Source organism: Bos taurus, chromosome 2 (genome assembly GCF_002263795.3).
Source record: "Bos taurus isolate L1 Dominette 01449 registration number 42190680 breed Hereford chromosome 2, ARS-UCD2.0, whole genome shotgun sequence".
Classification (NCBI taxonomy): Eukaryota; Metazoa; Chordata; class Mammalia; order Artiodactyla; family Bovidae; genus Bos; species Bos taurus.
This window is the reverse complement of record NC_037329.1, coordinates 9815403-9837071: the sequence shown is the minus strand read 5'-3', so window position 1 is coordinate 9837071 and position 21669 is coordinate 9815403. Positions and strand designations below refer to the sequence as shown.

Here is a 21669-nt window from a genome sequence, read left to right as displayed (position 1 = left end):
TATAAAAAAATCACTTACCACAGATCATTAAAACATATTATAATAATGCAAAAGTTGACAATGTTACAAGAATTATCAACGCATGACAGAGACACAAAGCAAGCAAATGCTATTGGAAAAATGGCTCCGATAGACTTGTTGAGCAAAGTACAGTTTAAAAATGCAGATGCTGAATGTTTATCAAATTGAAGGCCTGTGGCTTCCCTGCATCAAGCAGGTCTATCAGCATTATTTTTTCACATGTTATTCTTAATGTTTGTTTTTGTTTTTTAAGATGTAATACTATTATACACTTAACTTAATAAGCTGCAGTGTAAACTTTTATTTGTACTGAAAGTGAAAGTGTTAGTTGCTCAGTTGTGTCCAACTCTTTGCAATCCCATAGACTAGCCCACCAGGCTCCTCTGTCCATGGAATTCTCTAGGCAGGGATACTGGAGTGGGTTGCCATTTCCTTCTCCCACAGATCTTCCCTACCCCCAGGGATTGAATCTGGGTCTCCCCACATTGCAGGCAGATTATGGTCTCAGCCACCAGGGAAGCCCTATATGTACTGGGAAACCAGTAAATTTGTGTGACTCACTTTATTGTAATAAGCAGTTTTCTTGCATATTAATGTAATATTGCATATATGTAATATGTGGTGATCTGGAACTGAACCTGCAGTCTCCAAGGTGTTCCTGTATTGTTGACAGTGCAGTTACGCTGTCTTGGTACAACAAATCTGACATTGGCACTTGTTTTTCAAGACCATTTACACATAACTTTAGGGTGGGTTTTTTTTCACACATTGCTCTTTTGTATAATTTCCATTGTTAACATAGTAGGTCTCTGTCATCTAATTTTAATTATTTGATGACTTAGCTTCATTTTTAAAGATTTGTGGTTTAGAAACTTAAAATGTAAGCCCTTCACAGAGAACTGTGACTTTAGCCTTATTTCCCTTTAGTTTATTAATGAGATCATTTTCCCAAACCTAAGGCCTTTTTATTTTCTTTAACATATAGGGGGTTTCATCAGTCAACACTTTTTATCCTGTACTCAATAATTGTTACTATCATGATCCCATGTTTGCCAAAATGTTTCTAATGCAAGCTAATTAAATTATAATATTAACTTCTTTTTGTACAGATAACTTATATAATACTATGGACCTACCATGGATGGACTAATGCAAAATTGTGTAATTGTTATATTTTTTTAATATTTGAATTATGCCATTCTGACCATTAAGTGGTTTAGAATGTGGTAAAAAGGAATCTACAACATCACATTTACATGTAGCAGATCATAAAGCATTGCATCCATCCTCAGGTTTTAGCACAAAAGGGAGTTTGTGACAGAAATGATTACAGATAATTAATAGTATTGAATGAGTTCTATTCATATTCTGTGTAGTGAACTTTGTATAAAGAGCTTTCAGGATCACAGGCTAAAAACTGGTCTTTATATATTAAAGTGGAGATCTGAGATTCTGATACACATACAGATAATCTATCTGATATCTATACAGATACATATATATATACTGTTAATGTTAAAGCTTCCAGGTATGTACACACTGTTCATACTGTATGAACTTAGGTACATGTAGCAATGAATGTATTACTACAAGGAATACCATGTGAGAGGTAGTAGGTGGACTACCAAAATCTTGTGTTTTGGGTTTTTGTCTTTTTTTCAGATGCATATCCCATTGGTAATAGTATTTTCTGAATGAGGATAATACCTTGTTTCTCAATTAATAAAAACTACAAAGATAACTTTAAACTAGAATTTAGTACCATCCACAAAATTTCATGGCCTCCCTGGGGGCTCAGATGGTAAAGCATCTGCCTGCAATGTGGAAGACCTGGGTTCATTCCCTGGGTTGGGAAGATCCCCTAGAGAAGGAAATGGCAACCCACTCCAGTATTCTTGCCTGGAAAATTCCATGGACAGAGGAGCCTGGTAGGCTACAGTCCATGGGGTAGCAGAGAGTTGGACATGACTGAGCCACTTTACTTCACAAAATTTCATAGTATCTTTAGAAATAAATCTGAATACAGCTGAGTGTACAAGCACACACACAAACCTGAATGGCATTAGTACAAAATGCATTTCCAAATACCTCCCCCCATTGTAATGTATGTTTACCCTTTCACTGTTCATTGCTTTCTGTTAATAGGCAATTCATTCAATTAATAGGTTTTTGTGCCTTTTCACAAATACGATACTTCTCGTATGCACTGTAGCATGACTTACCTCAAGACTTTGTGCCTAATTTGAGTATACATTTTAGAAAAGAAGGTCACAGCTATGTAAGGCTATGAAATATGAAACTAAAATAGCAAGTACAGAGCTGTTAATAGAAATGGCTTTTCTATCAGACTATAGGCAAACTTTTCAGTCATTTTGTATTTACATTTCATTGAGTATTTAGATTTTTTTAAATAAAAATGTCTTTTGTGAAAGTATTGTGAAGGACATTCTTCAGGCAAAGGTGGTTATTTTATACTTGGTACCCAGAGACGTATATTGGTTTTGAAACAAATGTATGTAAAATTAAGTGGTACTTAGGGACTTAAGCACTAGGACTTAATTTTGTTAGCCCTGTCTAGTTGGCTTTGTGCTATAATTCAGAAGACAATTAATACCTGACCACTTTTTTTGACACTTAATCTTGAGAAAAGGGTATGCAAATGTTTTCAAAGGAGCATATATATACCAGTTTCAATTTTACATGTGCAGTTGTGTCTCTTTTTACCTATGAATCCTTAAAACTGCACTTAATCTTACCTAATTTTTAGAGAACTGTGTATTTCAGTGACAAAGATCAGTACTACTTTTACATGTTTTAAGAATTTTGTGATGCTGTTACTGTGTTTATTTGGTAGTTATTTATTTTGAGTAATCTGTTTATAACTTTACAGCATGTATAGAAATGTATCAAAGAATGTGTAATTGAAAGGTGTATAATATACTAATCGTGTGGATTACCTCATGATTATGCATTATTGCATATATTGTATGTGTGTGTGCATGCATGCATGCAGACTCAATCATGTCCAACTCTTTGCAACCCCACAGACTTAGCCTGCCAGTCTCCTCTGTCCATGGAATTTTCCAGGCCAGAGTACTGATGCTATGCTAAGTCACTTCAGTCGTGTCCGACTCTGTGTGACCCCATAGACAGCAGCCCACCAGGCTCCCCCATCCCTGGGATTCTCCAGGCAAAAACACTGGAGTGGGTTGCCATTTCCTTCTCCAATACATGAAAGTGAAAAGTGAAAGTGAAGTCGCTCAGTCATGTCCGACTCTCAGTGACCCCATAGACTGCAGCCTACCAGGCTCCTCTGTCCATGGGATTTTCCAGGCCAGAGTACTGGAGTGGGGTGCCATTGCCTTCTCCGAAGAGTACTGAAGGGGTTGCCATTTCCTTCTCCATAGGATAGGCCCAACCTGGGGATCGAACATGCGTCCCTTGCATCTCCTGCTTTTGTAGGCGGGTTCTTTACCAACTGAGCCACTGGGGAAGCTCATATTGTGTATATTTTAGTTAAGAAATGTGGGAGAAGTAGAATCCATTGCATTCGTAGGAATATTCATCCTTTAATTTTTATTCGTTATTGAATAGATAATGAAAGTTAAGACTATAGTAACTAAATCCTTTTGATAATTTTTCAAATTAAAGTGATTGAGAAGCAAGTTAATTTCTGTAGATAATCATAACTAAACCAGCTCTCACTGATTCAACTGTATATCAGCTGATTGACCACATTGTTTGTTCACTCCATGGACCTTTTTTGTCTGATAATACTATTCCTACACTTCTTGCACTGGTTACCCATCATAAGAAAGAAAAGTGAAGTTGCTCGGTCGTGTCCGACTCTGCGACCCCATGAACTGTAGCCTACGAGGTTCCTCCGTCCATGGGATTTTCCAGGTAAGAATACTGGAGTGGGTTGCCGTTTCCTTCTCCAGGAGATCTTCCCTACCCCAGGATTGAACCCAAGTCTCCTGCATTGTAGGCAAATGCTTTACCATTGAGCCACCAGGGAAGTCTAAAGAGAACACCAGTCATAAAGGAAAAGTAAATATTAGCTTATTTTCTACTTACTCCAAACTTATCTTTCAGCTCTGTGGTGAGTGGGGTGGGGCGGTCATTAATAGCTCCAACTTGTTTATCTTCAATTTAAAACTAGGACTAAAAAGAACTATATCAACTTTGAACTATTAATTACAATTTTTAAATTACTTGATTGGTCTTTTGAGCTTTTTCTCCAGAACAGTCTTCTAGTGGGAAGGGTAAATTCTCAACTATCTAATATGTAGCCTTCAAGAACCATTTGATGTATGGAATGGCTTATATACAGGAGACCCCATTCATCCCTTGATAGCCACCTCACTCCTTTTCTTCCCAGGAAGATTTCTGGCAGCAAAGAATTATTTTAAATTATTAATCATTCAACATTGGAGGTAACTAAAAAGATTACTTAATTTGTAGGTTTACTACAGTAGTTTCTGATTGATGATATTTATAAAAAAACTATGAAGGATGAAAGTTGATACCCTTATTTATTTAAAAAAATATATTAGAAGTGACAGAAGTATGAACACAGATGAGTTGTCTTATCAGAAGAAAAGTGGACCAATTGGATGTCAGGTTTTTGTCAACAAACAGGCTACTAACAAGTTTATTCCAGCACTTATATTTTTATATTTAATTTAAATGCATACATAAATATGATTCACCATAAGTGCCTCTGGAACCGGGAATAAGCCCTTCTGTGAGAACTAGAACTGTATTTTGGACACTGGAACAATTAATTTGTTGTACAATGGCTTTCTTGTGGGAGAATTTTGCCAGCATTTTAAATGAACTATTTAAATGAGCTTATTAAGTGAGTTAAGTTAAATTTAAAGATGTAAAATCAGTCAAATTTCAAAGAGATAAATTGATAGAAGCATCTCTATTAATTCCTCTATTCAGATAAAATGGTTTTTCACAGATGTTTACTGAATTATTTAAACAGCTTCATTGAGAAGGCATAATTAATACAATAAATTTATACATGATTAAAGTGTAAAATTTAATGTTTGACAGATGTATATACCTGTGAAGCCATAATCACAAGATACAATATGTATGTTCATCTCCACTGAAAGATTCCTCATGCCCTTGTGTAATTTTTCCCTCCCCAAGCAAATACTCATAACTAAGTTAATTTACATTTTTTAAGATTTTATATGAATGGAATCATACAATATGCAATAGTACTCTATTTTTTTCTCTTTGCTTTCATGCAGCATAATTATTTGGAGATTTATCAATGTCTCAGATACTAGTAGTGCATTCTTTTCTGTTAGTCAGTGGTATTCTTTTGTATGTATATTAACACTATCCATTCACCTGTTGATGACATTTGAGGTTGTTCCCAGTTTGGAACTCTCATTTTAAAAAGTTACTATGAACTTTCACATATAAGTCTTTGTATGAACATATAATTCATTTCTTTTAAGTAAATGCATGTGGAATGTTTGGTTCATATGTTTAATTTCTTAAGGAATTTCCACAATGTTTTCAAAGTGATTGCATCATTTTACATTCCCATGGCAGTTTGAGTTCTGCTTGTTCCACATCCTTACTAACACTTGATGTGATCAGTTTTAATTTAAATCTCATTCATTTTGGGTTAATGTTTTTATGTAGTCCAAAGTATGAATAAAAGTTCTTTTTTTTTTTTTTTTTTTTGCGTTTGGTGAACACTGTAATCATTCTAGCACCACTTATTGGAAGGGTTATTATCTCTCTCTTGCTGTCAGTACAATACTTTCTTGATGACTGTAGCTTTATACTAGTAAAGCCTGAAATTAGGTAGAATAAGTTCTCCAACTTTGTTCATCTTTTACAAAGTTATTTGTATTTTCATGTGCATTTTAGAATGAGACTGTTGATTTTTGCCCAAAATGATACTGGAATTTTGACTGGGCTTGCATTAAATGCATAGACCAGGGAGTTCCCTGATGGCCTAGTGGTTAGGATTCCAGGCTTTCACTGCCATGGCCTACATGCAATCTCTGGTTGGAGAACGGAGGTCCCAGAAGCAGTGCAGCACAGACCAAAAAAACCATACATCATATTTGAGAAGAATATGCATCTCAGTATTGAGTCTTCTGATTCCTGAATCTGGTGGATCTCTCAATTTATTTAGGTCTTTTTGAATTTCAGCAGGTTTGTAGTCTTTAGTATACAAGTTTCAGACATCTTTTGTGGTATTTAGTATTTGTCATACTAAAGTATTTCATATTTCTTAATGCTGTTGTAAATGATACTTTTAAAATTTCAATTTATAATTGCTCATCCCTACCATATAGAAATATAATTTTTGCATTTTGATTGTACTCTGCAGCCTTGCTAAACTCATTCTACTTTTTTTAAAATAGATTTAACAGTCTTCTACATAGATGATCATTTGATAACCATCTGTGAATAAAGATAGTTTTCTTCCTTTTCAATCTGGATACATTTTTTTTTCTTTTTTCCATTATTTCATGAGTCAGCAAACCTGTTCTTATAAATAAGGTTTTATTCAAACATATTTATATATCCATTATCTCTCCTGCTTTCATGCTACAGTAGCAGGTTGGGTAGTTGCCATAAAGACCAAATGGCCTCACAAAGCCTGACTTACCATCTGTTTCTATTTTTAAAAAATTGAAATTGAAGAAATGCTTCCTTATTGTCCTGGCTAGGACCTTTAATTAAGGTATTAAATAAAAATGGTAAGAGCAAACCTTCTTGGCTTTTCATAATATTAGATAAAAACATTCAGTCTTTCATCATTAAGTAATGATGTTCAGTCAGTTCAGTTCAGTCGCTCAGTCATGTCCGACTCTTTGCGACCCCATGAACTGCAGCACGCCAGGCCTCCCTGTCCATCACCAACTCCCGGAGTTCACCCAAACTCATGTCCATCAAGTCAGTGATGCCATCCAGCCATCTCATCCTCTGTCGTCCCCTTCTCCTGCCCCCAATCCCTCCCAGCATCAGGGTCTTTTCCAATGAGTCAACTCCGCATGAGGTGGCCAAAGTCCTGGAGTTTCAGCTTCAGCATCAGTCCTTCCAATGAACACCCAGGACTGACCACGAGGATAGACTGGTTGGATCTCCTTGCAGTCCAAGGGACTCTCAAGGGTCTTCTCCAACACCACAGTTCAAAAGCATCAATTCTTTAGCGCTCAGCTTTCTTCACAGTCCAACTCTCACATCCATACATGACCACTGGAAAAACCATAGCCTTGACTAGACGAACCTTTGTTGGCAAAGTAATGTCTCTGCTTTTGAATATGCTATCTAGGTTGGTCATAACTTTCCTTCCAAGGAGTAAGCATCTTTTAATTTCATGGCTGCAATCACCATCTGCAGTGATTTTGGAGCCCCCAAAAGTAAAGTGTGCCACTGTTTCCCCATCTATTTCCCATGAAGTGATGGGACCGGATGCCATGATCTTAGTTTTCTGAATGTTGAGTGTTAAACAAACTTTTTCACTCTCCTCTTTTACTTTCATCAAGAGGCTTTTTAGTTCCTCTTCACTTTATGCCATAAGGGTGGTGTCATCTGCATATCTGAGGTTATTGATATTTCTTCCAGCAATCTTGATTCCAGCTTGTGCTTCTTCCAGTCGAGCGTTTCTCATGATGTACTCTGCATATAAATTAAATAAGCAAGGTGACAATATACAGCCTTGACGTACTCCTTTTCCTATTTGGAACCAGTCTGTTGTTCCATGTCCAGTTCTAACTGTTGCTTCCTGACCTGCGTACAGATTTCTCAAGAGGCAGGTCAGGTGGTCTGGTATTCCCATCTCTTGAAGAATTTTCCACAGTTTATTGTGATCCACACAGTCAAAGGCTTTGGCATAGTCAATAAAGCTGAAATAGATGTTTTTCTGGGACTCTTGCTCTTTTGATGATCCAGCGGATGTTGGCAATTTGATCTCTGGTTCCTTTGCCTTTTCTAAACCAGCTTGAACATCTGGAAGTTCACAGTTCATGTATTGCTGAAGCCTGCCTTGGAGAATTTTGAGCATTACTTTACTAGCATGTGCTATGCTATGCTAAGTCACTTCAGTCGTGTCCGACTCTGTGCGACCCCATAGATGGCAGCCCACCAGGCTCCCCCATCCCTGGGATTCTCCAGGCAAGAACACTGAAGTGGGTTGCCATTTCCTTACTAGCATGTGAGATGAATGCAATTGTGCGGTAGTTTGAGCATTCTTTGGCATTGCCTTTCTTTGGGATCAGAATGAAAACTGACCTTTTCCAGTCCTGTGGCCACTGCTGAGTTTTCCAAATTTGCTGGCATATTAAGTGCATCACTTTCACAGCATCATCTTTCAGGATTTGAAATAGTTCCATTGGAATTCCTTCACCTCCACTAGCTCTGTTCATAGTGATGCTTTCTAAGGCCCACTTGACTTCACATTCCAGGACGTCTGGCTAGGTGTAGGTTTTTCATATAATACTTATAAAAGATTGAGCAAGTTCCCTTTTAGGGGGTGAGTGGTATTTGTTTTGTTTTAATCAAGATTGAATGTTGGTTGTGTCAAGTATTTCTCTGTATCTATTGAAGTGACCATATGGCTTTTAAATTTTTAAATATGATGGCTCAGTCTGTAAAGAATCTGCCTGCATTGCAAGACACTTGGGTTCAATCCCTGGGTCAGGAACATCCCCTGGAGAAGGAAATGGCAACCACTTCAGTATTCTTGCCTGGAAAAATCTCATGGACAGAGGAGCCTGACATGAGGCTGCAAGAATTGGATATGACTTAGCTAATAAACCACCAACATGGTGAAACTAACTTTGAATTTCTATAATAAACCCTACTTGACTCCAAAATATGATAAAATTTTATTTAAAATACTTATGTCTCTGTTCATTATTGATGAGTTGGTCTGTAGTTTTCTTGTTATGTCTTTGAGTTTGGATCAGGGTAATACTGTCAGAGAATGTGTTGGGATGTATTTCTTTCTCTTCAATTTTCTAGAAGATATGTGTTCAATATTATATCTTCCTTGAAATTCACCAGGGAAACCATCTGAGCCTATAGTTACCTTTATTAAGGGAAGATCTTTTTATTACAAATTCCAATTATTTTTTCTTGTATGAGCTTTGTTAGTTTGTATGCTTTGAGGAATTTGTCCATATCATGTTTTCAGTGTATTAGCATAAAGTTTTTCATAGTTTCCTTTATTATCCTTTTAGTATACTACTGCAGAATGTGAAGCAGTATTAGCTCTCATTCTTAATGTTAACAGTTTGTGTCTTCTCTTTTCCCTGATAAGTCTTGCTAGAGACTTACCAACTTGATTGTCTGAGAGAAATAGCTTTTGATTTCTTTGATTTTTTTTGTGTGTAATTCTGTTTTCTGTTTCACTGATTTTTTTACTCTGATCTTTATTATTTTTTTCTTCTGCTTGCTTCAGGTTTAATTTGCTATCTGTTAGTTTCTTAACATGGTAACTGAGGTTATTAATCTGATACTTTTTTTTTTTTTTTTTTGACTGCACCACACGTTTCGCAGGATCTCAGTTCCCTGACCGAGGATTGAACCATGGCCACTGCATTGGAAACCTGGAGTCCTAACCACTAGGCTACAAGGGAACTCCCAGATTTGATATTTTTTAAATCTAGTGATTGAGTCCTATAAATTTCCCTCTGATTACTGTTTTAGCTACGTCTCATCTCATGTTTTGCTTCTCTTGTGGCTCAGCTGGTGAAGAATCCACCTGCAATGCAGGAGACCTGGGTTCGATCCCTGGGTTGGGAAAATCCCCTGGAGAAGGGAAAGACTACCCACTCCAGTATTCTGATCTGGAAAGTCCCATGGTTTGTATAGTCTGTGAGGTCGCAAATACTCCTACACAACTGAACAACGTTCACTCTTCACTTTCATGTTTTGATATGATATATCCCATAACTTTTTCCTTTTTAATTCAGATCAAAATTCTTTATAATTGCCCTTTGACCATGTTATTGACTCTTGATTCTATTGTGGTCAGAGAACATACTTTCTATGACTTGGATTCTTTTTAAATTATTGGGACTTGTTTTACGGCTTAGAGTATAGTTCACCTTGGTGAATGTCCCATGTACATTTCTGCTGTTTGTTCTTTACATGTTTATTACGTCATATTGATCAGTAGTGTTTTTCAGTAATTCTGTATCCTTTTGACATGTTTTTTCCTCCTTTCCACTTAACCTATTTGTGTCTTTATTTAAAGGGTTTCTTTTAGGCAGCATATAGTTGGGTCTTGCTTTTTTATCCAATCTTATCTCTCTATCTTTTCACTGGAGTGCTTAGACCATTTACATATAATAATTGGATTCACAAGAGTGGGTTAAAGTCTATAGTCTTACTATTTTCTATTTGTTCTATTTCTTTGTGTCCCTTTTTAATTTTTACTACCTTTGGGGGAGATTGAATATTTCATATGATTTCCCTTTTTTCCATTCACTTACTAGTCATAATCTTTGTTAGTTTTGATTGACTGAATTTTTTCCTCCTTATGGGTTGTATTTTCCTGCCTTTTTTTTCCCCTGATAATTTTTGGTTGGATGATAGACACTTTGAATTTGTTGAGTGCTGGTATTTTCGTATTTCTCTAAATATTCGTAAGCTTTGTTTTGTATTCACTTAAGTTACTTGGGAAGATTTGCTGCTGCTGCTGCTAAGTCTCCTCAGTCGTGTCCGACTCTGTGCGACCCCATAGACGGCAGCCCACCAGGCTCCCACGTCCCTGGGATTCTCCAGGCAAGAACACTGGAGTGGGTTGCCATTTCCTTCTCCAATGCATGAAAGTGAAAAGTGAAAGTGAAGTTGCTCAGTCGTGTCCGACTCTTAGCAGCCCCATGGACTGCAGCCTACCAGGCTTCTCCGTCCCTGGGATTTTCCAGGCAAGAGTACTGGAGTGGGGTGCCATCCAGGTCTAATTTTCTACAAGTGAGGCAAAGCCTTTCTGAATATTGTGCCAGATGCCCCATGAATTTATGAGATTTTCCTGTCTGATAGTTGAGAACAGGAACTGTTGTAGCCTGTGTGAGCTTCAAGTATTAATTCTCTCTGAAACTGTCAAGTGTGGGTTTTTTTTGTTTGTTTGTTTGTTTGTTTGTTTCTCCAGCCTTAGGTAGTTTCCATGCATGGGCTGGTCATTAGTACTCAGTTGAAGACCTAAGAAGGGACCCTTGGTGTGGTGTGTGGCTCTCATCTCTGGCACTTTGCCTTGTAAATTCTAGCTGCCTGGGCTTCCCTAGACTCCTTCTGGGTTTCCTCTTCCTATCCTATAACTAGAAACTCCAGGCAGTAAACTTGGAAAAGTCATGGGGGTCACTTTCTTTTCTCATCTCTCAGAAATCATTGCCTATTGTCTAATATTTGTATCTTGAAAACCATTTTTTATTATTCTTTTTAATTTATTTTAGTTGGAGGCTAATTATAATGTGGTAGTTTTTGCCATACATTCACATGAATCAGCCATGGGTGTACATGTGTTCCCCATCTTGACCCTCCCTCCCACCTCCCTCCCCATCCCATCCCTCAGGATCATCCCAGTGCACCATCCCTGAGCACCCCGTCTCATGCATCAAACCTGGACTGGTGATCTATTTCATATATGATAATATACATATTTCAATGCTATTCCCTCAAATCATCCCACCCTTGCCTTCTCCCACAGAGTCCAAAAGTCTGTTCTTTACATCTGTGTCTCTTTTGCTATCTCACATATAAGGTCATCATTACTATCTTTCTAAATTCCATATATATGTGTTAATATACTGTATTAGTATTTTTCTTTCTGACTTACTTCACTCTGTATAATAGGCTCCAGTTTCATCCACCTCATTAGAACTGATTCAAATGCATTCTTTTTAATAGCTGAGTAATATTCCAGTGTGTATATGTACCACAGCTTTCTTATCCATTCGTCTGCCTATGGACATCTAGGTTGCTTCCGTGTCCTGGCTATTATAAACAGTGCTGCAATGAACATTGGGATACACATGTCTCTTTCAATTCTGGTTTCCTCGATGTGTATGCCCAGCAGTGGGATTGCTGGATCATATGGCAGTTCTATTTCCAGTATTTCAAGGAATCTCCATACTGTTCTCCATAGTGGCTGTACTAGTTTGCATTCCCACCAGCAATGTAAGACGGTTCCCTTTTCTCCACACCCTCTCCAGCATTTATTGCTTGTAGACTTTTGGATCGCAGCCATTCTGACTGGCGTGAGATGGTACCTCATTGTGGTTTTGATTTGCATTTCTCTGATAATGAGTGATGTTGAGCATCTTTTCATGTGTTTGTTAGCCATCTGTATGTCTTCTTTGGAGAAATGTCTATTTAGTTCTTTGGCCCATTTTTTGATTAGGTGGGCTTTTTTTTTTTTTTTTTTTCTGGAATTGGCCTGCAGGAGTTGCTTGTATATTTTTGAGAATAATTCTTTGTCAGTTGCTTCATTTATTATTATTTTCTCCCATTCTGAAGGCTGTCTTTTCACCTTGCTTATAGTTTCCTTCTTTATGCAAAAGCTTTTAAGTTTAATTAGGTCCCATTTGTTTATTTTTGCTTTTATTTCCATTACTCTGGGAGGTGGGTCATAGAGGATCCTGCTATGATTTATGTCAGAGAGTGTTTTTCCTATGTTTTCCTCTAGGAGTTTTATATTTTCTGGTCTTACATTTAGAACTTTGATCCATTTTGAGATTATTTTTGTGTATGGTGTTAGAAAGTGTTCTAGTTTCATTCTTTTACAAGTGGTTGACCAGTTTTCCCAGCACCACTTGTTAAAGAGATTGTCTTTTCTCCATTGTATATTCTTGCCTCCTTTGTCAAAGATAAGGTGTCCATAGGTGCGTGGATTCATCTCTGGGATTTCTGTTTTGTTCCATTGATCTATGTTTCTGTCTTTGTGCCAGTACCATACTGTCTTGATGACTGTAGCTTTGTAGTATAGTCTGAAGTCAGGCAGGTTGATTCCTCCAGTTCCATTCTTCTTTCTCAAGATTGCTTTGGCTATTCGAGGTTTTTTGTATTTCCATACAAATTGTGAAATTATTTGTTGTAGCTCTGTGAAAAATACCGTTGGTAGCTTGATAGAGATCTCATTGAATCTAGATTGCTTTGGGTAGTATACTCATTTTCACTATATTGATTCTTCCGATCCATGAACATGGTATATTTCTCCATCTATTTGAGTCCTCTTTGATTTCTTTCATCAGTGTTTTATAGTTTTCTATATATAGGTCTTTTGTTTCTTTAGGTAGGTTTATTCCTAAGTATTTTATTCTTTTCATTGCAATGGTGAATGGAATTATTTCCTTAATTTCTCTTTCTGTTTTCTCGCTGTTATTGTGTAAGGATGCTAGGGATTTCTGTGTGTTAATTTTGTATCCTGCAACTTTACTATATTCATTGATTAGCTCTAGTAATTTTTTATATACTACATATGATTTTTTGTTTCAAGCAGGGGTATATCTGATTCATTGTGTCATTTTGGCCAGAAGTGGAAGTAAAATCTAAATTTAGACATGCACTTTTTCTTTAATACAGGAAATTTTTGAATGAAACTTGACTTTCTCTACACAATTTGGTAAGAATGTGGGGGTTCACAAAGTACCAAACCCCTAATTAATTCTTCCCCATATTTCCTGTGTTTACTTTGGATAGCTTATGTTTTTCAGTCAGTACTACTCATAAAAATCTATTCGACAGTAATAGCTTTGCTAATACTGCTGCTGCTGCTAAGTCGCTTCAGTCGTGTCCGACTCTGTGCAACGGCATAGACAGCAGCCCACCAGGCCCCGCTGTCCCTGGGATTCTCCAGGCAAGAACACTGGAGTGGGCTGCCATTTCCTTCTCCAATGCGTGAAAGTGAAAAGTGAAAGGGAAGTCGCTCAGTCGTGTCCGACTCTTCGCGACCCCATGGACTGCAGCCAACCAGGATCATCCATCCATGGATTTTCCAGGCAAGAGTACTGGAGTTGGGTGCCATTGCCTTCTCTGTTGCTAATACTAAGAATATTCATATTCAAAAAATTGTTATTTTCCCTTAAAATTCTTTTTTTAATGATTAAGCATTGCAGTATATATTCTCTGTATGAGAATATAGTATAAAGTATTAAAATCTCATGAAAATTATTTTTTGAATGTGAAAATAACTCAGGTGTAATATAAATGGGTGTCACAAACTTCAAGGGAAAGAACTTCAGGAGTCTACTGAGTGGCTGAGAAAATGCTCTTTTACATAGTTCTTGAGTTCACTGTTGAGATATATCTGTATTTAAAGTGATTTTATGTAACATGGAAGATCTCTCGAAATTACTGCTTTATCTTTCCCGGATATTTTTATGTAAAACCCACAATAACTATAGAACTTTATAGAAGTGAGTGACCTTCTCAGAGAAAATACAAGTATATCTTTATGTCTTCTTTTCATTTCCTTATGCTTAAAAACTGTTGCTTTAAATTGGATCTTTTGGTATACAAAAGAATTCTTTGGACACATTTGACCACTTTGGTTTTCTTGTTTCATTTACTTGCCCATATGTTAATGAAGCAAACTGAAGTTAATAGCACCCTAAAATTGAGGAAAACACTTGAAGTGATAATAACCTGTTCAAGATCTCAGCTTTAAAACGTGAGCTTAGAAATTCAGGGAACATAGAAAATAACAGTTTATTTTGCCTTATCCTCTGAACATATTGACATAATTATTTAGCTGTATGATCATCCTAGGATGTTCAACATCTGCATAGATTGTTTACTATACATATTAACTTGCCAAAAATGGTTTGCAGAATTTTTCTAATGACATGAATATTGCAGTTCATTTTCAAAAAAGCAAAGATAAAACCATTAATAATGTCAAACAGGGTATTGTCTAGAGAAATTCTAGCCAGTCATTTAGTTACTGTTTACAATTTATTACTGAATGTGCTTTACCATCAGGAACAAGCTTCCCATGGTGGTTGTATTAAAAATTAGCAGTTTTACACTGAGAGGCCCAGTGCCAACCTGGAAAAATTGGTTGCATTGATGAGTAATAAACTGCATGTTGCAGATTCCCATACTGTTTGAATTCATTTCACAGTATTGGCAAAGAATCTGAATTTTAACTGGAAACACACGGTTCTCTTCCAAGCAGGTATTAAAAACACATTGTCTACTTTTCAGAGAATCATAATAGAGTTTCTGCACTTTGTCATTTTGACCGTAGTTTAAGGTTTAAAAGGTTTGAAATTTCTTGAAAATATTAATTATCCTTCTCTATTTTCTCATTCATAAAGTTAATATGATTCCAGTGCAATGTACCATTTGTTTTTAGATATATGAAGAAATACGTGGCCTACTTTAAAACTGTTTTCCTCCAAAAAATGAATTTTTAAAATGAAGGAAAAGATAGTTAAATAATTGCAAAGCCACTGTTTTCAGTTAGACTTGTAGATTATGTATATACTCTCGATACTGAAACATTGAGGTTTCTTTGAAAGGAGACAAGCTTAAAAGTAGGCCAGTATTCCTGTGGTTTAATTTCAACTTTCTGGACAGTTAAATAGAATTTTGTACTTAAAATATTTTCATATGGCTTTGTTTTAAGAGCAAAAAAATATGAATTTGCCTTACAAAATGTAAAAGTTTTAAATGCACTTTTTTTCCTCACTTGTCAAAGCAACCTTAAAATTAAACTCAAATGTCCTTATGTATATGTTTATCAACTCCATATAGTAATTTTAAAGTGTACATGGTCTTTCCTAGGTAAAATTTATATCTCCATGTAAGTGAAACAGTAAATCCTGGGCTTTCATATATGGACACTAAGCAATTTGTCAATATACCATATAGTTCTGAATGCACTAATAATACAAAGCTTAATTTTGTTCTTTAGTCTTGATGTATTCACTGATAATGGTGGGAGAGACCTCAGCTTGGCAATCTACAGCAAGTTAGTTAGGAAAAGATAACATTATTCATACACATATGCTGAGAAAATGAGTGACAGAATGTTAGGTACTTGAGTGGCCAGTGTCACTGCTCTGTTTATCTTGTATCAATCACTCTAGTCCTGAGCTAGAAGTACATTTATAACATAACACTCAGAAGTTCACATTCAAAAGAAAAATGTTAGGGATTTCCCTGGTGGTCCAGTGGTTAAGACTCTGCACTTCCATTGGAGAGGCCCCAGGTTCAAGCCCTGGTTGGGGAACTAAGATCCCACAAGCCACATAGCGTGGCCAAAATATATAGTCAAAAGGAAAAAGTTGATAAAAGTTTTTAAATGAAATGATAACAAGCAGGAAACAGTTTGTGAAGTCGCCATTTGGTTTCCTGATCAGCTACTTTCAAACTCAGCATTCTGCATCTGCAGTTGGTAATTTTGACTGAGTTCAAGATGATCAAGAATTATAGAACTGTTAACCTCATTTAGTATTTACAAGATGAGAGTTGTAACTATGTACTCCTTGACATCCTCCAGGCCTCTTTGCCACCTTTGATTACTCTCTATTCCTTGGCAGTGTCATTCACTTTATGATTTCAGTTATCATTTCCATATGTGCAGCTATATCTCCAGCCTCACATTTCCCATAAACTGCCATACAGCTCAGCATATCCTGCCAGTACATCAGATTCCAAACTGAAGTCATCATTTTCTCTCCTAAATCTTTTCTTTTTCTTTTTTTCACTTTCTTTTTTAACCCATTATTGAGGTTTTTTTTTTTTTTTCTTTTTTTCTGTCCAGCCACTTGAATCAAAAAAGTGCTTATTATTCTACTATGCCAAGATTTCTCTCACGTCCTTCCTCCCTTCTATTCACCTTGCTACTATCCGATATCACTGAGGTTCTCATTTCCCTTCATATTTGGTCACATGGTTATGTCTCTTCCAAACCAGGACACTTTTGAATGTAAAAGGGACATTATGGAGAGTGAAGAAGGCTCTTAATACATACAATAGGACAACTGTTACACAAACTATCCTTCGCAAATCTAGGTATATGATCACCGTTAATCTATTTCCTTCCTTCCTGTAACTAATCCATTAGTTTATAGCCCTGCCAGATCTATCTTCTTCTTTTTTTTTTAATTGATGTATAGTTGACTTACAATATTGTGTTAGTTTCAGGTATATACCATACTGATTTGATTTTTTATTTTTATTTTTTTTTTTTGCAGATTATGCTGTATTATAGGTTATTACAAAATAATGGGTATAACTCCTGTGCTATACAACATATCCTTGTTGCTTACCTTTTTATGTGTAGTAGTTTGTATCAGATAATGCCATCACCTTAATTTGTCCCTACCCTCTCCCCTATCCCCATAACCAAAAGGGACATTTTGGAGAGTGAAGAAGGCTCTTGTAATACTTAAACTAAGACAGATGTTACACACTCAGACTGTCCCTTGCAAACGTGGAACAGTTTTAATCACTGTACTCTGGTTAATCTATTTCCTTCCTTCTTGTAGATAATCCATCTACTGCACTACCAGACTTAACTTCTTTTTTTGAATTGATGTATAGTTATTTGTTTTCTGTGTCTCTGAGTCTGTTTCTGTTTTGCATATAATCCATTTGTATTATTTTTTAGGTTCTATATATGAATGATATCATAAAATATTTATCTTTATCCAATTTATTTCACTGAACTTAATATTCTCTAGGTCTATTCACATTGTTGCAGTGGCAGTATTTCATTCTTTTAATGGCTGAGTAATATTCCATTGCATATATGTAACACATTTTTGTAATCTAGTCACCTGTTGATGGGAATGGGGCTTGCTTCCCTATCATGGCTTTACACATGGTCCTGCTATGAGCATTAGGATGTAAGCATCTTTTCCAATTAGTGTTTTTGTTTTTCCAGATACATATCCAGGAGTGGAATTGTTAGATCATACAGTAGTTCCACTTTTGTTTTTTTAAGGAATCTTCATACTGTTTTCCAAGGTGGCTGCACCAACTTACATTCCCCCCAACAAGATGAGCTTTCCTCATAGCTCAGTCGGTAAAGAATCTGCCTGCGATGCAGGAGACCTGGGTTTGATCCCTGGATTGGGAAGATCCCCTGGAGAAGGAAATGGCAACCCACTCCAGTATTCTTGCCTGGAGAATCCCATGGACAGAGGAGCCTGGCAGGTTACAGTCCATGGGGTCGGACACGACTTAGCAACTAAATCACCACAGCAGTATATGAGGGTTCCCTTTTCACCACATCCTTTCCAACATTTATTTGTAGACCTCACTGCTTTGCATTTCTCTAATAATTGATGATTTTGAGCACTTACTCTTAGGCCTGTTAGCCATCTGTGTGTCTTTGGGAAAATGTCCAGATCTGCCTATATTTTGATCATTTAGTTTTTTGATATTAAATTCTATGAATTGTTTGTCTATTTTGAACATTAACCCCTTGTTAATCACATTGTTTGTAAATATTTTCTCCCATTCTGTAGATTGCCTTTTCATTTTGTTGATGGTTTTCCTTTACTGTGCAAAAGCTTTTAATTTTAATTAGGTCCTATTTGTTTATTTTTGCTTGTATTTGTTTTGCCTTGGGAGACTGATCCCAGAAACTATTGCTGTGATTTATGTTAAAAAGAGTTCTACTTGTGTTCTCATCTAGGAGTTTTATGGTTTCAGATCTTATATTTAGGTCTTCAAACAATTTTGAGTTTATTTTTTGTATATGCTGTGAAAGAATGTTCTCATTGTTTTACATTTGGCTTTCTAGTTTCCCCAGTACCACTTGTTGAAGAGACTATCTTTTCTCCATTTTATAGTCTTGCCTCCTTTGATATAGATTAATTGACCATTTTTGTGTAGGTTTATTTTTAAAATCATTTTATTCTGATTTTTCATTATTAGTATATAGAAATATACCAGATTTCTGTATATTAATCTTGTGCCCCACAACCTTGCTGAATTCATTCGTTCTGGAGACTAAATTTCTCTATATATAAAGTATTATGTCATCTGCAAATAGTGACAGTTGTATCTCTTCCCTTCCAATTTGGATATCTTTTATTTCTTTTTCTTGACTTATTACTGTGGCTAGGACTTCCAATACTGTTATATAGAAGCAACAAAAGTAGCCATTGTTGTTTTGTTCCTGAATTTACATGGAAGGCTTTCAGATTTTCACTGTTATTTTCGTTGTGGGTTTGTCATAAATGACCTTTGTTGTGTTGAGATATGTTCCCTCTATACCCACTTTGCTGAGAATTTTTATCATTACTGGATGTTGAATATTGTCAAATGCTTTTTCTGTCTATTGAGATGACCAAATAGGTTTTTCTTTCCTTTTGTTGATGTGGTGTATCACATTGATTTATTTACATATGTTGAACCATCCTGTGACCCAGGAATGAAGCCAACTTGATCATAGTATATGATCCTTTTTATGTATTGTTGCCAATTTTTGTAGAGGATTTTTGCCTCTATACTCATCAAAAATATTGACCAGTAATTTTCTTTTTTGCAGTGTCCTTGGTTTTGGTATCAGGATAATAGTGGCCTCATAGAATGATTTCTTTCTCTTTGAATTTTTAGGAATAGTATGAGAAGGACAGGTGTTAGTTCTTCCTTATATGTTTGATAGAATTCCCCTATGAAACTGTCCAGCCTACACTTTTGTATACAGATTCAATTTCACTTCTAGTGATTTTTGTAGTTGTTTCGTCACTCAGTCATGTCTGACTCTTTGGAACCCCATGGACTGCAGCACACAAGGCTTCCCTGTCTTTCACCATCTCCTGGAGCTTGCTCAAACTCATGTCCATCAAGTCGGTGATGCCATCCAACCATCTCATCCTCTGTCATCCCCTTCTCCTCCTGCCTTCAGTCTTTGTGAGCATCAGGGTCTTTTCTAATGAGTCAGCTTTTCATATCAGGTAGCCAAAGTATTCGAGCTTTCATCTTCAGCATCAGTCCTTTCAATGAATCTCAGGATTGATTTCCTTTAGGATTGACTGGTTTGATCTTGCTGTCCAAAGGACTCTCAAGCGTCTTCTCCAACACCACAGTTAAAGAGTATTAATTCTTCTGTCCTCAGCCTTCTTTATAGTCCAACTCTCACATCCATACATGACTACTGGGAAAACCATAGCTTTGACTAGATGAACATTTGTTGGCAAAGTAATATCTCTGCTTTTTATTATGCTGTCTAGGTTAGTTATAGCTTTTCTTCCAAGGAGCAAGTGTCTCATAATTTCATAGCTGCAGTCACCATCTGCAGTGATTTTGGAGCCCAAAAAAATAAAGTCTGTCACTGTTTCTATTGTTTCCCCATCTATTTGCCATGAAGTGATGGGATTGGATTCTGTAATCTTAGTTTTTTGAATGCTGAGTTTTAAGCCAGCTTTTTAACTCTCCTTTTTCACTTTCATCAAAAGGCTCTTTAGTTCCTCTTCACTTTCTGCCATAAGGGTGGTGTCATCTGCATATCTGAGGTTATTGATATTTCTCCCAGCAATCTTGGTTCCAGCTTGTGCTTCATCCAGTCCAGCATTTCACATGATGTACTCTGCACAGAAGTTAAATAAACAGGGTAACAATACACAGCCTTGATGTACTCCTTTCCCAATTTGAAACCAGTCCATAGTTCCATGTCCAGTTCTAAGTGTTGCTTCTTGAGCTGTTTACAGATTTCTCAGGAGGCAGGTCAGGTGGTCTGGTATTCCCATCTCTTGAAGAATTTTCCACAGTTTGTTGTGATCCACACAGTCAAAGGCTTTAGCATAGTCAATGAAGCAGAAATAGATGTTTTTTCTGAAATTCTCTTGCTTTTTCTATGATTCAACAGATGTTGGCAATATGATCTCTGGTTCCTCTGCCTTTTCTAAATCCAGCTTGAACATCTGGAAGCTCTTGGTTCACCTACTGTTTAAGCCTAGCTTAGAGAATTTTGAGCATTACTTTGCTAGCATGTGAAATGAGTGCAGTTGTCAGTAGTTCGAACATTCTTTGATGGTGCCTTTCTTTGAGATTGGAATCAAAACTGACCTTTTCCAGTCCTGTGGCCACTGCTGAGTTTTCCAAATTTGCTGATATATTGACTGCAACACTTTCACAGTATCATCTTTTAGGATTTTAAATAGCTCAACTGGAATTCCATCACCTCCACTAGCTTTGTAGTGATGCTTCCTAAGGCCCACATGACTTCCCATTCCAGGATGTCTAGCTAGGTGAGTGATCACACCATCATGGGTTATCTGTGTCATGAAGATTTTTTTTGTACAGTTCTGTGTATTCTTGCCACCTCTTCTTAATATCTTCTGCTTCTGTTAGGTCCATACCGTTTCTCTCCTTTATTGTGCCCATCTTTGCATGAAATGTTCCCTTGATATCTCTAATTTTCCTGAAGAGATATCTAGTCTTTCCCATTCTATCGTTTTCCTCTATAGCTCTGCATTGATCACAGAGGAAGGCTTTCTTATCTCTCCTTGCTATTCTTTGGAACTCTGCATTCACATAGGTATATCTTTCCTTTTCTCCTTTGCCTTTTGCTTCCAATTTTTCCATACTCTCACTTTCAGTCTATATGTGTTGGGTTTCTTGTAGGCAGCATATATATGGGTCTTGTTTTTGTATCCATTCAGCCATTCTGTTTCTTCTTGTTGAAGCATTTAATCC

The 21669-nt window shown here is 36.6% G+C and overlaps 1 non-coding gene across 1 annotated transcript; it reads left to right on the top strand.

The window, feature by feature from the left end:
* Window positions 1–16173: 16173 nt before the first annotated feature.
* TRNAG-UCC (transfer RNA glycine (anticodon UCC)) lies at window positions 16174–16246 on the top strand. The gene has a single exon. It is a non-coding gene; the product is annotated as a tRNA-Gly (tRNA).
* The last annotated feature ends 5423 nt before the right edge of the window (window positions 16247–21669 follow it).